Consider the following 17,223-nt stretch of genomic DNA (forward strand, 5'->3'; position numbering starts at 1 on the left):
AAGCAGTGAAGATGCCCGTGAGTGGTTTATCTAATTAAGATAAACTGGAACAGATAAAGGTAGGCGGGTGGGCGTGTGTAGATTTGCAGCTCTACATGCCAAGAACAGATGCGTTCCTGTTCGAGGCATATGAGCTGCAGATTACACACTGTGCATAGATTATATAGCAGTACTCGCTCCTAGCGGCGACCACCAGTATCTGTTGCAGTTGTTTGAAACAATGTTTTGAGTACAGCCTGGCCCACACTAGCTTGTTGCTTAGTTTGCACATCTACAAAATAGTGTTTAGTGAAAGTGTGTGGTGTAGATCATGTAGCTGCTCTGCAGATATCTAAGGGAATGTTCCCTAAAAATGCCATGGAAGCCCCTATCTTGCGTGTAGAGTGGGCTTTAGGGGAAACAGTGAGCATACGTTTGGCTTTGCGGTAGCAAATCTGTATGCATTTGACAATCCACCTAGCTATCCCAGATTTGGAGATGGGGTTGCCTTTTGTGTGGTGGAGAGAAAGACACGAACAGTTGTTTGGTCTTACGAAAGGGTTGTGTTCCCTCGATGTAGTAGAGTAAGGCTCGTTTGACATCTAGTGTGTGGAAAGCTCTTTCTGCAATGGTCTGTGGCTGCGAGAAGAATACGGGCAGTTCCACAGATTGGTTTAGGTGAAAGGGAGAAATGACTTTAGGGAGGAATTTTGGATTAGTGCGGAGAACAACCTTGTTATGGTGCATTTGCAGAAAGGGTTCTTGAATGGTGAGTGCTTGTATCTCACTGACCCTTCTGAGGGAAGTCATGGCTACAAGAAATGCAGTTTTCCATGTTAGGAATTGAAGTTCACATTTGTGTAGAGGTTCAAAGGGAGGCCCCATTAGTCTCGTGAGAACGATATTTAGGTTCCACACAGGTGAGGTTGGCACTCTGGGGGGAATCATTCTTTTGAGGCCTTCCATGAAGGCTTTTATGGCAGGTACTCTAAAGAGTGATAGATGTTGCCTGTTTTGTAGATAAGCTGCCAAGGCCGCATGGTGCAGTCTAATAGAGGTGTAGGCTAGGTTGCATCTTTGTAGATGTAGTAAATAGCCTATGATGTGTTGAATGGACACATCTAGGGGATTGAAGTTATTGTTGTGACAATAGATCACAAAACGTTTCCACTTGGCTGCGTAGCAAGCTCTAGTGGTAGGTCGTCTAGCTTCTCTAATGACGTTCATACAGTCAGGGGGAAGATTAAGATAACCGAATTCTAGGATTTCAGGAGCCAGATCGCAAGGTTTAACTGAGCTGGGTCCGGTTGCCTGATCTCCATCGTTCTGGGTTAAGATGCGTGGAGAGAGGTTTAACTTTTGGTGTGGTACTACAGATAGTTCCAGCAGTGTGGTGTACCACGGTTGTCTGGCCCAAGTTGGAGCTACTAGGATGAGAGTGAGGAATCGGCTCCAGGAACGGTCGCTCTTTGGAAAGGTTTTTGGTGGTCCACCACTGCAGAGGGCGATGGGCACGACCGTCTACCAACACCAGAACTGTCAATTGACCCTGGGCCTGGTTCCATTGGCGTGCTAAGCACTCTTGGAGAGGACGCATCTGGAGTCTTGCGTGAGGTACTATGAATATGCAAGAGGCAATCATTCCTATAAGTTGCATGAACACTCGAGCTGGAAGAGAGTGTTCCGGTTGAAATTTGGCGCATAGAGCCTGAAGAACAAGTTACTAACCTTCGGTAACGATGTATCTGTAAGAAACATTAGTTAGTTAGATTCCTCACCTTAGAATATCCCCAGGCGTCAGACTGGATCCGGAAGATTTTTCGTCAGCAATACCCCTTGCGCGTCGCTAGGCGTCGTCTGCGGCTCCGCGTCCGTCGTCGGCGTCGTGCGCCGGGATGACGTCGTCGGAGTACTTAGACGCCGCCCTCGCGCGCTGACGTCAGTTCTTGTACATAGCCTTCCGCGCCAGGAACGCAGAGCCATGCAAAGACCGACACTGGTGCCAAAAATAAAATCTAGGGGCCTGAAAGGACAACCTTAACCCTAGATGTCAGTTCGCAGAACGGGGAGGATGGGAGGGTCGGTGAGGAATCTAACTAACTAATGTTTCTTACAGATACATCGTTACCGAAGGTTAGTAACTTGTTCATCTGAAAGAAACACGTTAGTTAGATTCCTCACCTTAGAATAGATACCCAAGCAATACCATCCCCGGTGGTGGGTCTGCGAACCAAGATCACACCAGAAAGTCCTGGAGGACAGAACGGCCAAAGAAGCCATCCCTCCGGACTTGGCTGTCAAGGCAATAATGCCTGGCAAACGTGTGTAGCGAAGCCCACGTCGCCGCCTGACAGATGTCCTGCAAAGGGACTCCCCGTCCCAAGGCAGTAGTAGCCGCCGTGGCCCGAGTAGAATGGGCGCGCAGCCCAACAGGAGGGTCCTTTTTAGCCAAGGAATAGCAGATTTTTATACACAAAACGACCCACCGAGAGATGGTTCGTTTGTGCACAGCTTTCCCCTTCTTAGCGCCCACGTACCCAACAAAAAGCTGGTCGTCCACCCGGAACTGTTTTGTGCGGTCCAGATAGAAGGAGAGCGCACGTTTTGGGTCCAGGCGGTGGAGCCTCTCTTCCTCTTTGGAAGGATGCGGAGGCGGAAAGAAGGTGGGCAAGGTGACAGACTGCCCAAGGTGAAATGGAGTCACCACTTTAGGAAGAAAGGAGGGACGAGGCCGAAGGACAACCTTGTCCGGATGAACAGATAGAAAAGGAGGCTTTGAAGATAAAGCCTGGAGCTCACTCACCCGTCTAGCCGAGGTGATGGCTACCAGAAAAGCAGTCTTTAGAGTTAGAAGACGAAGAGGGCAATTGTGAAGAGGCTCAAAGGGAGCGCACATCAGGAATGTCAAAACCAGATTCAAGTCCCACTGAGGCATTACAAAAGGGACAGGAGGGAACGTGTGTGTAATGCCTTTGAGAAAGCGTGTAACCACAGGGGACTTGAAAAGAGAAGGCTGATCAGGAAGCCGCAAGAAGGCGGAGATGGCAGCAAGATAACCTTTCAGGGTGCCCAGGGCAGAGCCCTGCCGGGCCAGAGAAAGAAGGAAGAGGAGAACCTCAGAAAGAGGGGCGGAAAGGGGATCCACAGCCTTTGCTGTGCACCATGCCACAAATTTGTTCCACCGGCAGGCGTATACCGACTTTGTGGAGGGACGCCTGGCTGCCAGAATGATATCACAGACTTCAGGAGGCAAGTCAAATGGCATCAACTGCCGCCGCTCAATCTCCACGCATGGAGGTGGAGGCTGGACAGGTTCGGGTGGAGGACCGTCCCCTGCTGCTGCGACAGAAGATCCTCCCGAAGGGGCAGACGTATCGGGGGATCGGTCAACAGACTGAGTAGCTCGGGATACCAGTATCTTCGTGCCCAATCCGGAGCCACCAAGATGACTTGGGCCCGGTCGTGCCTGATCTTCTTCAGCACTCTGGGCAGAAGTGGTATAGGCGGAAAGGCGTACAACAGACCGCAACTCCACTCGTGACGAAAAGCGTCGCCGAGCGAGTGCCGCCTTGGAAATTCCAACGCGCAGAACTGCTGACATTGCGCGTTCTCTTCGGTGGCGAATAGATCTAACCAAGGCTCTCCCCACTGCTGAAAGAGGCCTTGCACCACTTCGGAGTTCAGACGCCATTCGTGATCCATCATGCACCGGCGGCTGAGTTCGTCTGCTCTGGCGTTCAGAGAGCCCGCCAGATGTTGAACCACTAGGGTGACGCCCTGGTGTTCCAGCCATGTCCAGAGGCGCAGAGCCTCCTGACAAAGGGTCCACGACCCCACCCCGCCCTGTTTGTTGCAGTACCACATGGCGGTGGTGTTGTCCGTGAACACCTGCACGACACTTCCCCTGACAGAGGGAAGGAAGGCTTTCAGTGCAAGCCGGATCGCTCTCAACTCTAACAGGTTGATGTGGAGACGAGACTCCGCCGGAGACCAGAGGCCTCTGATCTCCGCCTCTCCCATATGGCCACCCCATCCCAGGAGGGACGCATCCGTCACTACGACATGCTCCGGTAGGGGTAGGGAGAGGCTCTTGCCCGTGACCCAATCGCGGTCCGTGAGCCACCACTGCAACTGCTGTGCAGTACCCTCCGAGATCAAGACATGGTCGGACAGGTTGCCGTGATGCTGGGCCCACTGAAACTTCAGGTCCCACTGCAGAGCCCGCATGCGCCGCCTGGCGTGATGCACTAGTAGGATGCAGGAGGCCATCAGCCCCAGAAGCCGCAACACTAACCTGACCGAAACCCGGGATAGAGGCCGAAAGATGGGAATCAGGGCCTGTATATCCCGGACCCGCTGTTCCGGTGGATGGACCCGGAACTGCGCCGAATCGAGAACCGCTCCGATGAAGAGGAGCTTCTGAGAGGGACTCAAGTGTGACTTCGGCACGTTGATGGAAAACCCCAGCAAATGCAGGAGATCCGCCGTAGTCTGGAGGTGGGAGACGACTGCCTGGGGCGAGCCCGCCTTCAACAACCAGTCGTCGAGATAGGGGAAGACTGGGACCCCTGATCTGCGCAGATGAGCTGCGACCACCGCCATCACTTTCGTGAACACCCGAGGGGCACTGGTGAGGCCGAAGGGGAGCACGGTAAACTGAAAGTGCTCTTGGCCCACCGTGAACCGCAGGTAACGCCGGTGGGCCGGCAGGACGGGGATATGGAAATATGCGTCCTGCAAGTCCAACGCTACCATCCAGTCTCCAGGGTCTAGGGCAGCTAAAACCTGAGCCAACGTTAGCATCTTGAACCTTTCCTTTCGGAGGAAGGCATTGACGTTCCGGAGGTCCAAGATAGGGCGCAGGCCCCCCTTGCCCTTCTTGGGAACCAGAAAGTAGTGGGAATAACAACCACGACCTACTTCTGGACTCGGAACGCGCTCGACGGCCCCCTTGGCCAAGAGAGCCGAAACTTCCTCGCGGAGAAGATCCAAATGATCCCCCGAGATACGGTGGTGCTGCGGTGGCATGGCTGGAGGGGTCGTCTCGAAGGGGAGGGAGTAGCCCCTTCGGACGATTTGCAGCACCCACCTGTCCGATGTTATGGACCGCCAGTGGAGCAGGTGATGGCGAACTCTGCCGCCCACTGGCGTGGTATGGGCCTGAAAGCTCGGACTAGGAAGGCTTTGAGGCGGATGCTGCCGGGGTGGATGTGGGCTGACCACGTCGGCCTCCATTTCCGCCGCGGCGGAAGCCACGTCCACGACCGCGCGCAGGTTGGTTCTGCGGCTGGTGGCTTTGCGGACGTGAGGAGGCGCCCCTTCCTTGGCCACGAAAGGGGCGAAAAGCGGAGGTGTGCGCCCGCGGAGCCGAGAGGCCCAAGGACTTGGCCGTAGCCCGGGAGTCCTTAAAGCGGTTCAGCGCACTGTCCGCCTTCTCACCAAACAGGCGAGTGCCATCAAAGGGCATGTCCATGAGGGTGTTCTGGACATCCCCGGAAAATGACGTGGACCGCATCCAGGCGTGGCGGCGGAGCGCCACCGTGGTGGAAATCGCCCGACCTAGCGAGTCCGTGGTGTCAAGCCCACATCTTATGGCGTGCCGTGCTGCATCCCTCCCATCGGCCAGAGCCTGGGTAAGACGCGTCCGGACCTCCTCCGGACACAGGGGCAGCACGTCCTCCACCGTATCCCACAGGGAATGGGAATAACGGTCCAAGAGACAGGCGGTATTTAAAGACCGCAGGCCCAAACTAAGGGACGAGAACAGTTTCTTGCCAAACTGCTCGAGTCTCTTGGAATCCCGGTCCGGCGGAGCGGTCGGGAAGGAGGATTGGGAAGTAGAGGCCTGGATAACCAGACTCTCGGGGGTGGGGTGTTGGGACAGGAAGCTGGGGTCGCCCGGAGCAGGGCGGTGGCGCCTGGCAACGTTCCTATCCACAGGAGGAACTGTGGAGGGCTTGGACCAGGTGCCCTGCAGAACGTCAGTGAGGGCCTCGTTGAACGGCAGCAGAGGCTCAGTGGAGCTTGCTGAGGTTTGAAGCACCTCAGTGAGGATGTTGGTCCTCACAGCCACGGCAGGCAACTCGAGCCCAAGGGCCTCAGCCGCCTTGCGCAGCACCACAGAAAATGCTGCACCCTCCTCCGAAGCCACGGTCGGAGGAGAAGTGAATCCAGCGTCTGGCGAGGTGTCCAGCCCGCTGGCCTCCCCCAGTTCATCTGCCCAGTCCTGAGAAAGCTGTGACTGAACAGCCAGAGGGTCCTCGAACCCCTCCCAGTCGCCCCCTTCTTCCGATTCCTGATAAACAGGAGGAATGATCGGAACCGGACTGTAGAGATGGTAGGTCTCTAGCGGCGTCTGATGCGGCGTCGGCGGACGCCGTGCCGGCGTCGGGTCCGGATGAGGGCTAAACTGGGGCGTCGGCGTCACAGGCGTCGGCGTCGGCGGCGCCGGTGACGGCGTCGGTGGTTCAGGCGTCGGCGCCGGTGGAGGAGTGACAAGGTCAACCGGCGTCGACTGGGGCCCAGGCATGGGCCCCGCGGGGACCTGCGGCGTCGAGACCGGAGTCGTCGACGGCGCCGGGGCCGGAGCCGCCGGCACGCGAGGTCGCCCAGTCGAGTCCGCGGGGCCCGAAGGCGCGCCAGCGGGCGTCGACGGCGGGGCCAGGCTCCTCATGGCCGAGAGGAAGGCACTGATCTCCGCCGGCGCCGCGTCAGCCCCAGGGACCGGAAGGTATGGGGTCGGACGCGGCACCTGCGGCTCCACCGGAGCCGCGGGGGTGGAACCACTTGGACCCTCGGCCGAGTCGCGCGACCGGCGAGGGGAGTCCGAAGAGCGATGTCGCCTCTTGGACTTCTTTGAGTGTTTGGACTTACCCGACGACTTGGAGCCCGACGATCGATGGTGGCGTCGGCTAGGGCTCCGCGAGCGATCCTTGGACCTCCTCCTGGACCGGGATCGCGCACGACGCGGAGCCGAGTGGCGAAGCTCGAGAAGCTTGCGGGACCGCTCCCGCCTAGCCTTCGAAGTCAGGGCCTGACAGTCGTTGCACGACTCCGCGTCGTGGTCGAGGCCTAAGCAGTAGAGGCACCGGCGGTGGTGATCGGTCACCGACATCAGTCGATGACAATCTTCACAAGCCTTGAACCCAGGCATCCTACCGGCACCAGATGTCGACAGACAAGGATCAAAAATGATCAAAAAGATTTAGTCAAAAAAGACTAAAAGGGGTAGCTCTCCCGGATCTGCGCTTACTGGCGCGGAAAAAAGAAGAACTGACGTCAGCGCGCGAGGGCGGCGTCTAAGTACTCCGACGACGTCATCCCGGCGCACGACGCCGACGACGGACGCGGAGCCGCAGACGACGCCTAGCGACGCGCAAGGGGTATTGCTGACGAAAAATCTTCCGGATCCAGTCTGACGCCTGGGGATATTCTAAGGTGAGGAATCTAACTAACGTGTTTCTTTCAGATTGCTTGCTATCCTGGCAGGACTGGGGGGCTGATCCTTCGGTGTCGAAGGTGTCGGAGCCATAGGTTTCTTAGGCGTCGACTCGGCATCGGTTCGTTGTTTTGAACCGTGGGGCTTCGAAATGTCTGTTTCCTCAGTTCCGAGATGACTTTCGGCTTTGAGGTGTGGGTTTCGAGGGCCTTTGGTGTTTTGCTGGGCTCCGGGGGATGGTGTCGGTACTGAGGAGCTCGTGCCAGTCTTCGGCGCAGAGTGCTTCGGTGTGGAGCTCGGCGCAGAGGAGGAGGAGGCAGTCTTCTTTTTCGGTGCTGGTGCTGATGAGTTTCTCTGCACCAACGGCAGGCTGGCTCGAGCCCAAGCCGCCGGAAGGCTTGATGGGCTTCTTCACCGGGCCCGAAAGCGAGGTATGGGAAGCAGTGTCTTTGGTCGTGCCTAGGCCCGAGGGCTAAGGCGTGACCGAAGCCTTTTTCGATGTCGTCAAGGGTGGGGGTCGATGTTAGTACTCACGCCCCTCTGTGCCGGAGTGATGTCCTCGACATCGGAGTCATCAGCTTCGGAGGCGCTGACGAGGCCCTCTTCGGTGTGCTGCTCTTCCGGAACATCGACGCCTTATCCGAAGATGTCGTCGGGGATTGAAGTCGACGAGTGAGCCATTGTTCTCCTCGCTCGTCGGTCCCGAATAGTCTTCTTCGAATGGAAGGATTTGCAAGCCGGACAGTCTCTTGCCTCGTGTTCTGGGGAGGGGCAGAGGTTGCCCACCTCATGTAGATCGGTGTGGGGAAACTTCGACCCACATCGAGGACACATTTTGAATGGCGTCCTTTCCATCAGCCAGGACAGGAGGCCAGGTAGGCTCGAAGGCCTTAGTCGACGACCCGAATGGAAGACTTCGAATGATGAGTCGCGTCGAGTGTTGAGATCGCGATTGAAACAATACCGCGGAAAGGGAAAGGATTGCGCGCCGATCAGCAGAACTGAAACGGTTCGGAACCGGAGCGCGAACACATCCGAGCCCGATGGCGGAAAAAAAACAATCTAAGGATGGAGCCGAAGCGCATGTGCAATATGATCCAAAGGAGGAGTCACATACCTTGTGACTTCCAAAGACTTTCCAAGAGGAAAAACAGCTGCAAACATCCGGGCCCAACACCAGGTGGCGATCTATGCACAGTGTGAAATCTGCAGCTCATATTCCTCGAACAGGTCTTTTGGCTATAATATAGCAAGCTTGAATGCATTTAACTATCCATCTGACTTTGGATATAGGGTTGCCTTTATGAGGTGGAGAAAAGATTATAAAAAGTTGTTTTGTTTTCGAAAGTTTTAGTTCCATGTACAAAGTACAATGTAGAACATGACTCCCAGAGTGTGTGAAATTACTGTAGTCTTCCCCCAAAAGGTATTATGTGGTGTGTTTGGCAGAGGAGGCGGCTCCATCTTTAGAGGCACCCCTACCCCTTCCTGTTAATACCTTGGAAGGAGCCTCTGTAAACATCTTTAGTGTAGGTGGTTTAGCCCTGCTTCTGTTGAGCTGAGAAGTGGAGGTGCCTGTGGCAGTGGCTTTGTATCCGGAACAACATACAAAGCCTCTAGGAGTAGAAGTTTGTGAAGCTTTAGCAGTATCGGTGTCTTTTTTCATCCTACCTAAAGTGGTGTCTACCTGAGGGCCAAACAGATGTCGAACGGCATGTTGAGGACTGCCTGTTGGACCTCTGGTTTGAAGCCAGAACATCTGAGCCAAGCATGTCCTCTGAGACGTTTGCGGGTATTAATGCCCTTAGTGGCTGTATCCGCTGCATCGAAGGCACATCTAATGGAGGTGTTAGTGATGGCCAAACCTTCTGGCACAATTTGCTGCCCTCTTTGTTTATGTTCCTCAGGGAGATGCAGTTCCATCTCGTCCCAATGGGCCCTGTCAATGTGGGAGAAGGGCCTGGGAATTTGCAATGCGCCAATGATTAGCTGCTTGTGATGCTACTCATTTTCCCGCTGCATCAATACGTTTACACTTTTTCAGGAGGTGGCGTCTCCCCAGTTGCCTGACTGTTGGCTCTTACGAGCTGTAGTGCGTATACAAAGAGGTTCTGAAAGAGCCACTTTTTTTTTTATCTACCCATGGGGTAATTACACTGGCATGTACTGGCTCTTTAAATATATCAGAGTAACGTAGCATGCTGGGAAGCGAGGCAAACATCGTGTGTTTTTGTGATTGGATGACAGTGTATGAAAAAGGAAGTCTTGTTCTACAGACTACTTATGTAATTGGACTGCCTGGTAAGTAGCTGGCCTAATTATTATCTGCTGATAAGCACCAGCATCTTCAGGAGGGGAGGGGTGAGCTGGATTGAGATCTGGGTCATTAGGAGTCACGGTATCTGTATCGTAAGTGTCAAGGATCAGGATCCACTAATGGTTCTCCCACTCACCTCCAGGTTCACCAAGGGTACATACAGGGGGTAACATCGAGAGGGTCATGATGTGGAGATGAAGGAGGAGGGTATGGTGGAGGTGGTGATGAAGGAGGCGGTGCGGGGGGTGGAGGCTGACTAGTAGGGCTGGTAGCCCAGTCCATTGTCCTCTTTTTGAGAAGTACAGGAACGTCCAATTCCTCCTCAAAAGTTAACTGCCTCTGGTTGTGGAGAGGCCATAATTCACCCTGTACCTTCTTAAATGTGGATTTTCCGGAGTCTAAAATCCATTTTCTCCAGAATTGGCTCGACAGGAGACATAGAAACCAAGGACTGTTTCAAGGGTTTTGTCTTGGTATATTTCAGAATGGAGGGTTTGGAAGTTGAGGAAAGTTTTTTGTACCGCATCGTGGGAGATGTAGTCGGTTGCTGCTTCAGTCTCGAACGTTGGGTGGAGACTGATGAATGCGCTTTATCCGAGGAGTTCGATACCAATGACTTAGCCGTGTGGTAGTTCTCTGTGCCGGACCCAAAGGCGGAGCATCCAAATTATTTTTTCTGATCCGACTATAGGAAGTGGCCGGCCGACTACCTCAGAGTGGGAAGGGCTAGTGTTTGGATGTCTTTTTGGGTGGTGGAGCAGGGTTTCAGCAACAGTACTTACACGCTTCCCGAGTGGCAGGTACACTACAATTCGTCCTCACACTGGAGCTGGAAATCTCCGCGATGGAGGACACCCCTTCTTCCTCAGCAGCAGGCTGAGGAAGAAGGGGTGTTTACTGCCACAACAACACAATCAATCCTTTAAATGTGTCCATACAGCACATCATATTTTACTTACTCCATCTACAAAGGTGTAACCTAGCATATACTTCCATTCGGTTACACCTCGCAGCAATTGCTGCTTACTTAGAACAGGCAGCACCTATCGCTTTTCAGGGTGCCTGCCATCAAAGCGTTTATGGAAGGCCTCAAAAGAGTAATTTCACCCAGAGTACCACCCTCACCTGTCTGGAACTTGAATATAGTTCTCACAAGGTTAATGGGACCCCCTTTCGAACCATTACATAAATGTGAGCTCCAATTTCTCACATGGAAAACAGCTTTTCTAGTGGCCATCACTTCCCTCATAAGGGTTAGTGAAATACAAGCACTCGCTATACAGGAACCTTTTCTCCAAATGCATCAGAACAAGGTTGTACTCCGCACCAACCTAAAATTTCTACCCAAAGTCATTTCTCCATTCCATCTAAACCATCTAAACCAGTCGGTAGAATTACCAGTCTTTTTCTCACAACCTCAAACCGTTGCGGAAAGGGCTTTACACACACGATGTTAAAAGGGCTTTACTTTACTCCATCCAAAGGACACAACCTTTCAGGAAAACCAAACAGCTATTTGTCTCCTTCTCTCCACCACATAAAGGCAACCCTATTTTTAAATCAGGGATAGCTAGGTGGATTGTAAAATGCATACAGATTTGCTACCACAAAGCAAAACGAACGCTATCTGTTCCCCCTAAAGCCCACTCTACAAGGAAGATAGGGGCTTCAATGGCTTTTCTAGGAAACGTACTACTAGATGACATCTGCAAAGCAGCGACATGGTCAACATCGCACACTTTCACAAAACATTACTGTGTAGATGTGCAAACCAAGCAACAAGCTAGTGTGGGCCAGGCTGTACTAAAAACACTGTTCCAAACAACTGCAACGGATGCCGGTGGTCGCCGCTAGGGTTGGGTACTGCTATATAATCTATGCACAGTGTATAATCTGCAGCTCATATGCCTCGAACGGAATATGCTACTTACCAGTATGCATCTGTTCTTGGCATGTAGAGCTGCAGATCTATACACGCCCACCTGCCTCCCCGGCTACCTGTATCCGTTCCAGTTTATCTTATTTAGATACAACACACATGGGTTTCTTTACTGTTACTACTACGCTCCATCTGTCCCTGCTGGCGAAAAACAATCTGTGGATGGAGCCGAAGCCCATGCGCAATACGAACCAAAGGAGGAGTCACCGAACTCGTGACTTCCAAAGACTTTCCAAGAGGAAAAACAAACTGCAAACATCCGGCCCCATACCAGATTGCGATCTATGCACAGTGTATAATCTGCAGCTCATATGCCTCAAACAAATACTTTTAAGAATCAACTTAATCTGTACAAAAACACTATAGCGAAAACTAAAGCTGAGTATATGCTAATACCATTCTTCTAGCAGCTAATAGCACCAAAGTTATATTCAGCTTAGTAAAGAGTCTGTCTAAACCGGACTGTGCTAATAACAAAATTCCTGTTACTCAAGCTTTATGCGATGAGTTAGCATCCTATCTGGAGGATAAAATCAACAAGATAGTTAGGGATTTTGATCCACCAACAGCGGCGGAAGAACCTGATCCTCAGTTGTCCAATGCTGAGCAGTGTTCTCTGCCATCACCAGACTCTAAGCCCAGCAACCCTACCATTTGAAAACACTGCCAGCATACTCTGGATTGCTTTCGCATTCCGGACGAGGAAACATTTGATACCTCAGCCAGGGGTGTCTCTTCTGGGTCCCCCAGGACTCCCTTCCCCACAGAATCTGGAAGGAATACGGGGCCGAGCTCTTTCCCTATTTAAGACAGATCTGTGGTCTATCCTAGAGTACGGGGGAGGTCCCTAAAAACTGGAAGGAAGCAGTTGTGACCCCTCTTCTAAAAAAAAAAAAAACACGCTTGACCCCGGGTGTGTGGCCAACTATCGGCCAATTTCTTTATTGCCATATCCTGTTAAAATTCTGGAACGCATCGTCAGTAAGTCACTATCCCAGTATCTTGAGGAGTATTCGCTCCTTGACGAGATGCAATTTGGCTTTCGGCCCAAGCACGATACTGAAACAGCACTTGTTACCGTGCTTGATGATATGAGGATGCGGGCGGACAGTGGCCAGTCAGTGATCTTGGTGCTGTTGGACAGGTCAGCGGTTTTTGACACTGTAAACCACGGTATACTGTTGGAGAGACTTAAAGACCAGGGTGTGACCGGTCGCGCCCTTGACTGGCTTTGTTCTTATCTAACAGACAGGACACAGACAGTGTGCCTTCAGACGTTCTCCGCTAACCAGTCTTCCTTTCGACAGGGGGTCCCGCAGGGCTCAGTCCTGTGCTCTTTAACATTTATTTGCAGCCTCTCATTCCGCTTATTAGATCTTTTGGAGTGGAGGTGGTGAATTACGCGGATGATACCCAGCTCGTGTTTTCCTTGGAAGGGAATGATTCCCTTTCCTTGGAAAGATTTCACGAGTGTATGACTAGCACCACAAAGTGGCTTAAGAAAAACTGGTTACAATTTAACAGCTCTAAAACGGAAGTGGTCCTGTGTACTTCCAGAAGATCTGATCAGCCTGTTTTACCCATCTTTCAGCTGTCCCCTACTGGCGCACCTATTACCCCTTCTAGCACAGTACGCAATCTGGGGGTGATGGTGGATCAGGATCTCCAACTGAATTCTCAGGTTAACAAAACGGTTGGCACTTGCTTCTCGCTAATCCGAGTGCTGAGAAAGATCCTCCCTTTCTTGCCTAACTCTGCTAGAACGCAGGTTGTGAGATGCGCAATTCTCAGCAGACTTGATTATTGCAACTCTCTATATCTGGGTGCGCCTAACACCCTTATCGGGAAGCTGTACAGAATACAGGCCATTGCAGCGAAACTCGCTTTAAATAGGCAGCGAGGGACCTCAACCCCATTAGCCTCGCGAGATTTGCATTGGCTTCTGATCCGCCAGCGAATTCAATTCAAAGCTCTATGCACTGTCTTTAGGGCAGCTCATGGAATGGGCCATAGGAATCTGCAAATAAACTTCAGCTGGTATTCTCCACTAGAAACCTTCGTTCTGCTTCTGCATTTCTGATTAATGTAGCCAGGTTCAGGCGGTCCAGAACAGGTGGCAGATCCTTCTCTGCCGTGGCTTCTCGGCTATGGAACACTCTCCCTTTGGATCTACGTCGGGTCCAAAGTCTTATGGATTTCAAGAAAAAGATGAAAACGTTTTTATTCCCTAGGCTGGAGTAATTTTTCCTTCTGATATCTCTTTTCCTCCCTTCCTGCGTCACACCTCGGCTGCCCCTATTAACTTCTGGTGGGGACTCTCCTTTTTAAGCGCCAGGATACCCGTCGGGTGATAGAGGGCTATATAAGCACCTCATTACATTACAGCCTTAGGAGAGAGGTGGTGTTAGGTTGCCGCTTCTTCTGGCTCCAAGTGTGTGAGACCATGACTCATGCCGCTGTTTGGTGCTAATGTGTTTTTAGAATTTATGCTGCTATCGAACTTGAATTTTATATTGTAAAGTGCCGCTATTGTGCTTTTAAAACATTTGAAGCTGCTTTTCACACACGCATCACCCGGACTCTCGGTGGGACAACCCAGGCCGCCATCTTGCTCAAAGCGCGCTCTAGCTGTTGGGCAGTTCTGCATAAATCATGCGCGCTGCACTGACGCGCCGTTGTCTGAAGGCGCACATAAGGCAAGCCCGCCTGCGTCAGAAGCGACCAGCGCCAGCCATGCTGCCCGTTTTCCACCAGAATTGCCTAACGTTCGCCTATCTTTGAGCTGCGCCAAAACTATGTCCATTTGTGCTCACATGAGTAAGTGCGGCCAAGAACGGAGGGTCTTTGATAACATTTCAAGGGCTTGTCAGGTTTGCAACTACCATTTTAATTATAACCTGGGTTCTATTTATCCCTCTACTCACGACCCTATTGCCCCACAGAACTCCCGGTGTACTCAAGCTGCCCTAATTAATGCACGGTCCATGGTAAAACATGCTGCTGGCTAATAGTCAATTAGATTTGCTATTTATATCTGAGACATGGCTCAACGAGCTTCCAGCTCCAGCTACCGCCTTGGCCATCCCTGCGGGGTATAAAATAGCCAGGGTTGACCGTAAAACAGGCAGAGGAGGAGGGGTTGCGGTAGTATTTAGGGAAAACTTAATTTTGGACGCAGGCAGTCACATGATATTATGGAGGGGGAAGCTTTGGACCCCGCACTTTTTACTGGGGGCCTCACTGATATATCACCCTCCCGGTCCCTCTAGCTCCTTCTTAAAAACCTTAGATGAAGCCATTGTGCCTAGAGCCCTGCATTATTCTAACTATCTACTTCTAGGGGACCTCAACATTCATTTGGATTGTGTGGAGGCTTCTGATACAAGAGAACTGAATGATTCTTTAGATTTTTCCCACCTGACTCAATGGATTAATTCCCCTTCACACAGCGGGGGGGCATACCCTAGATGTAGTCTAATCCAACTTTCCCATAGTTGTACAGGAGCCTCTCCCTGGTCCGACCATTTTTTAATTCAATTTTCCTCCACCATCAAGCCCTCTTATCCGCCTACGAGGTCATCCGTGGACAGACCTCCTTCACGTATGGAGCCTGCAGCTCTTTGCAGAGTTCTGACAGATACACGCCCTGGTGCTTCTGGGGTCCTGTCGGATGGTGTAGGGGGTTTCAATAACTGGGTTTCGAGAGCGGTGGAACATTTTTCCACACCTCTGTTCTATAAGACAGCAAGAAACACCCCGTCCAAACCCTGGTTTTCCAACGAACTTAAAGAACAAAAAAAATCATGCAAAAAGCTTGAACGTAGCTGGAGACAAGCTTATTGCCCGCTGGCCAAAATAGCACTTAGGAAGTGTCAGAACAGCTACTATGCCGCCAAGAAGACCAAAGGCCATTTTTATTCGGAGCGCATTGAGCAATCTAAAAATAACTCCAAGGAAATCTTTGCAATTGTCCAGAGTTTCCTGAAGCCATGCGCAGAATGTATGGTCGCTTCCGCCTCTAATTCCTGGAGCGAGCAGTTATCTGTTTTATTTTTATTTAAAGATAAAATGCAAACAATCCAGGATAGTTTTGGGACTGCTTTCCATGTGCAGGCGGACACCCGCTTCGGGCAGCCTCAGATTTAGATCCAAGCCGCACTCTCCTGACAGTGTTCACTCCTATTCCTCTGCCAGACACTTTGGCCATTCATAAATCCCTTAAATCAGGGTCCCCAGCCGATCCCTACGGAGCCAGGCAGCTGGCAGCAGTGGCGGAGGTAGTTAATCCTGAAGTAAACAATCATTAATCTGTCGCTTCAAACCGCCACGGATTCAACAGAATGGAAACAGGCAAAACTCCACCCCCTGCTAAAAAAACCTTCATTAAACCCTGCCACTCTGGCTAGCTATTGACCGATATCACTCCTCCCGGCTGTGGCGAAGGTGTGTGAGAAGGCAGCCTACAAACAGCTCTCTGTGTTTGTTGAGCCTTCTGGCGCCCTCCACCCAGCCCAGTCTGCTTCAGGGCCTCATATAGTAGAGGCTATTAGAGAGTGCTTTGACTCCGGCGGCAGAGCGGCCCTGGTTTTATTGGACTTCTCCGTCGCGTGCGACACAGTACCACATCGCCAACTCCTAGCCCGCTTGTCCAATATTGGAATCTCTGGCCTGGTGTGGGATTGGATCGATTGGATCGAGTCCTTGGCAAATAGAACAAAGCAAGTTTGGCTGCCGCCATTCTCTTCCACACCGAGAAGCATGACCACGGGCGTCACTCAGGGCTCAACCCTGAGCCCCCTCCTTTTTAACGTCTATGTGATGCCGCTAATCTGGCGGAAGGGCTGGGTGCTAAAATCAGAGCATATGCTGATGATACCCAGCTTCTCTTCACGTGGAAGAAAAAGCTTTATCCCCTGATTTATCTAAAAACTGCCCGACAGAAGTTTTTAAATGCTTAGCGCTGGCCCAACTCAAATGCAATGAGGATAAGTCTGAGGTACTCCTCCATGGGTCATTCCCGCTGCATTTTAGGGATGACCTGTGGCTCGAGTGTTACCCCATGCCTAAGTCAATGGGAAGCCCAGTTAAAAACTTGGGGGTCTGGTTCAGTGAGGCCCTCAGATTCCTACAGCAGATTAATAAATTGGCGGGAGTGTGATTCGGCACACTGAAACTCCTCAAGAATTTTTTGCCACTACTGCCTAAAGCTGCAAAAAAAATGGTGACACGTGCTCTCTTCTCTCGTGGATAGAATACACCAATGCCCTTTACATTGGTCTTCTTGGCTACCAGCTAAAACAGCTACAGAACGTCCAGAATACGGCCGCTAGAATGCTACTGGGTATTCCGGGTAGGCCCAGCACTAAGCAACTTCTCTGAGATTTGCACTGGCTTCCGGTTGACCAGTGTGTTCTGTTTAAGGCTATTACCATTGCTCACGGTGCCCTCTACAAATCAGGGCCCATATATCTCAGGAGACGCTTTGACTACTTTCTGTTATTCCTCGTTACCGCCTCGTTAGAACGGGAGGTAGCTCCCTCTCTGTCAGGG

General features: G+C 51.9%; 1 protein-coding gene across 1 annotated transcript in view; it reads right to left on the reverse strand.

The window, feature by feature from the left end:
* The window catches only part of BTBD7 (BTB domain containing 7), a 486,767-nt gene that overhangs the window by 199,164 nt on the left and 270,380 nt on the right, over positions 1-17,223 (reverse strand). The gene's annotated exons all lie outside the window — the stretch shown is intronic.

Source organism: Triturus cristatus, chromosome 9, assembly GCF_964204655.1.
Source record: "Triturus cristatus chromosome 9, aTriCri1.1, whole genome shotgun sequence".
NCBI classification, from domain to species: Eukaryota; Metazoa; Chordata; class Amphibia; order Caudata; family Salamandridae; genus Triturus; species Triturus cristatus.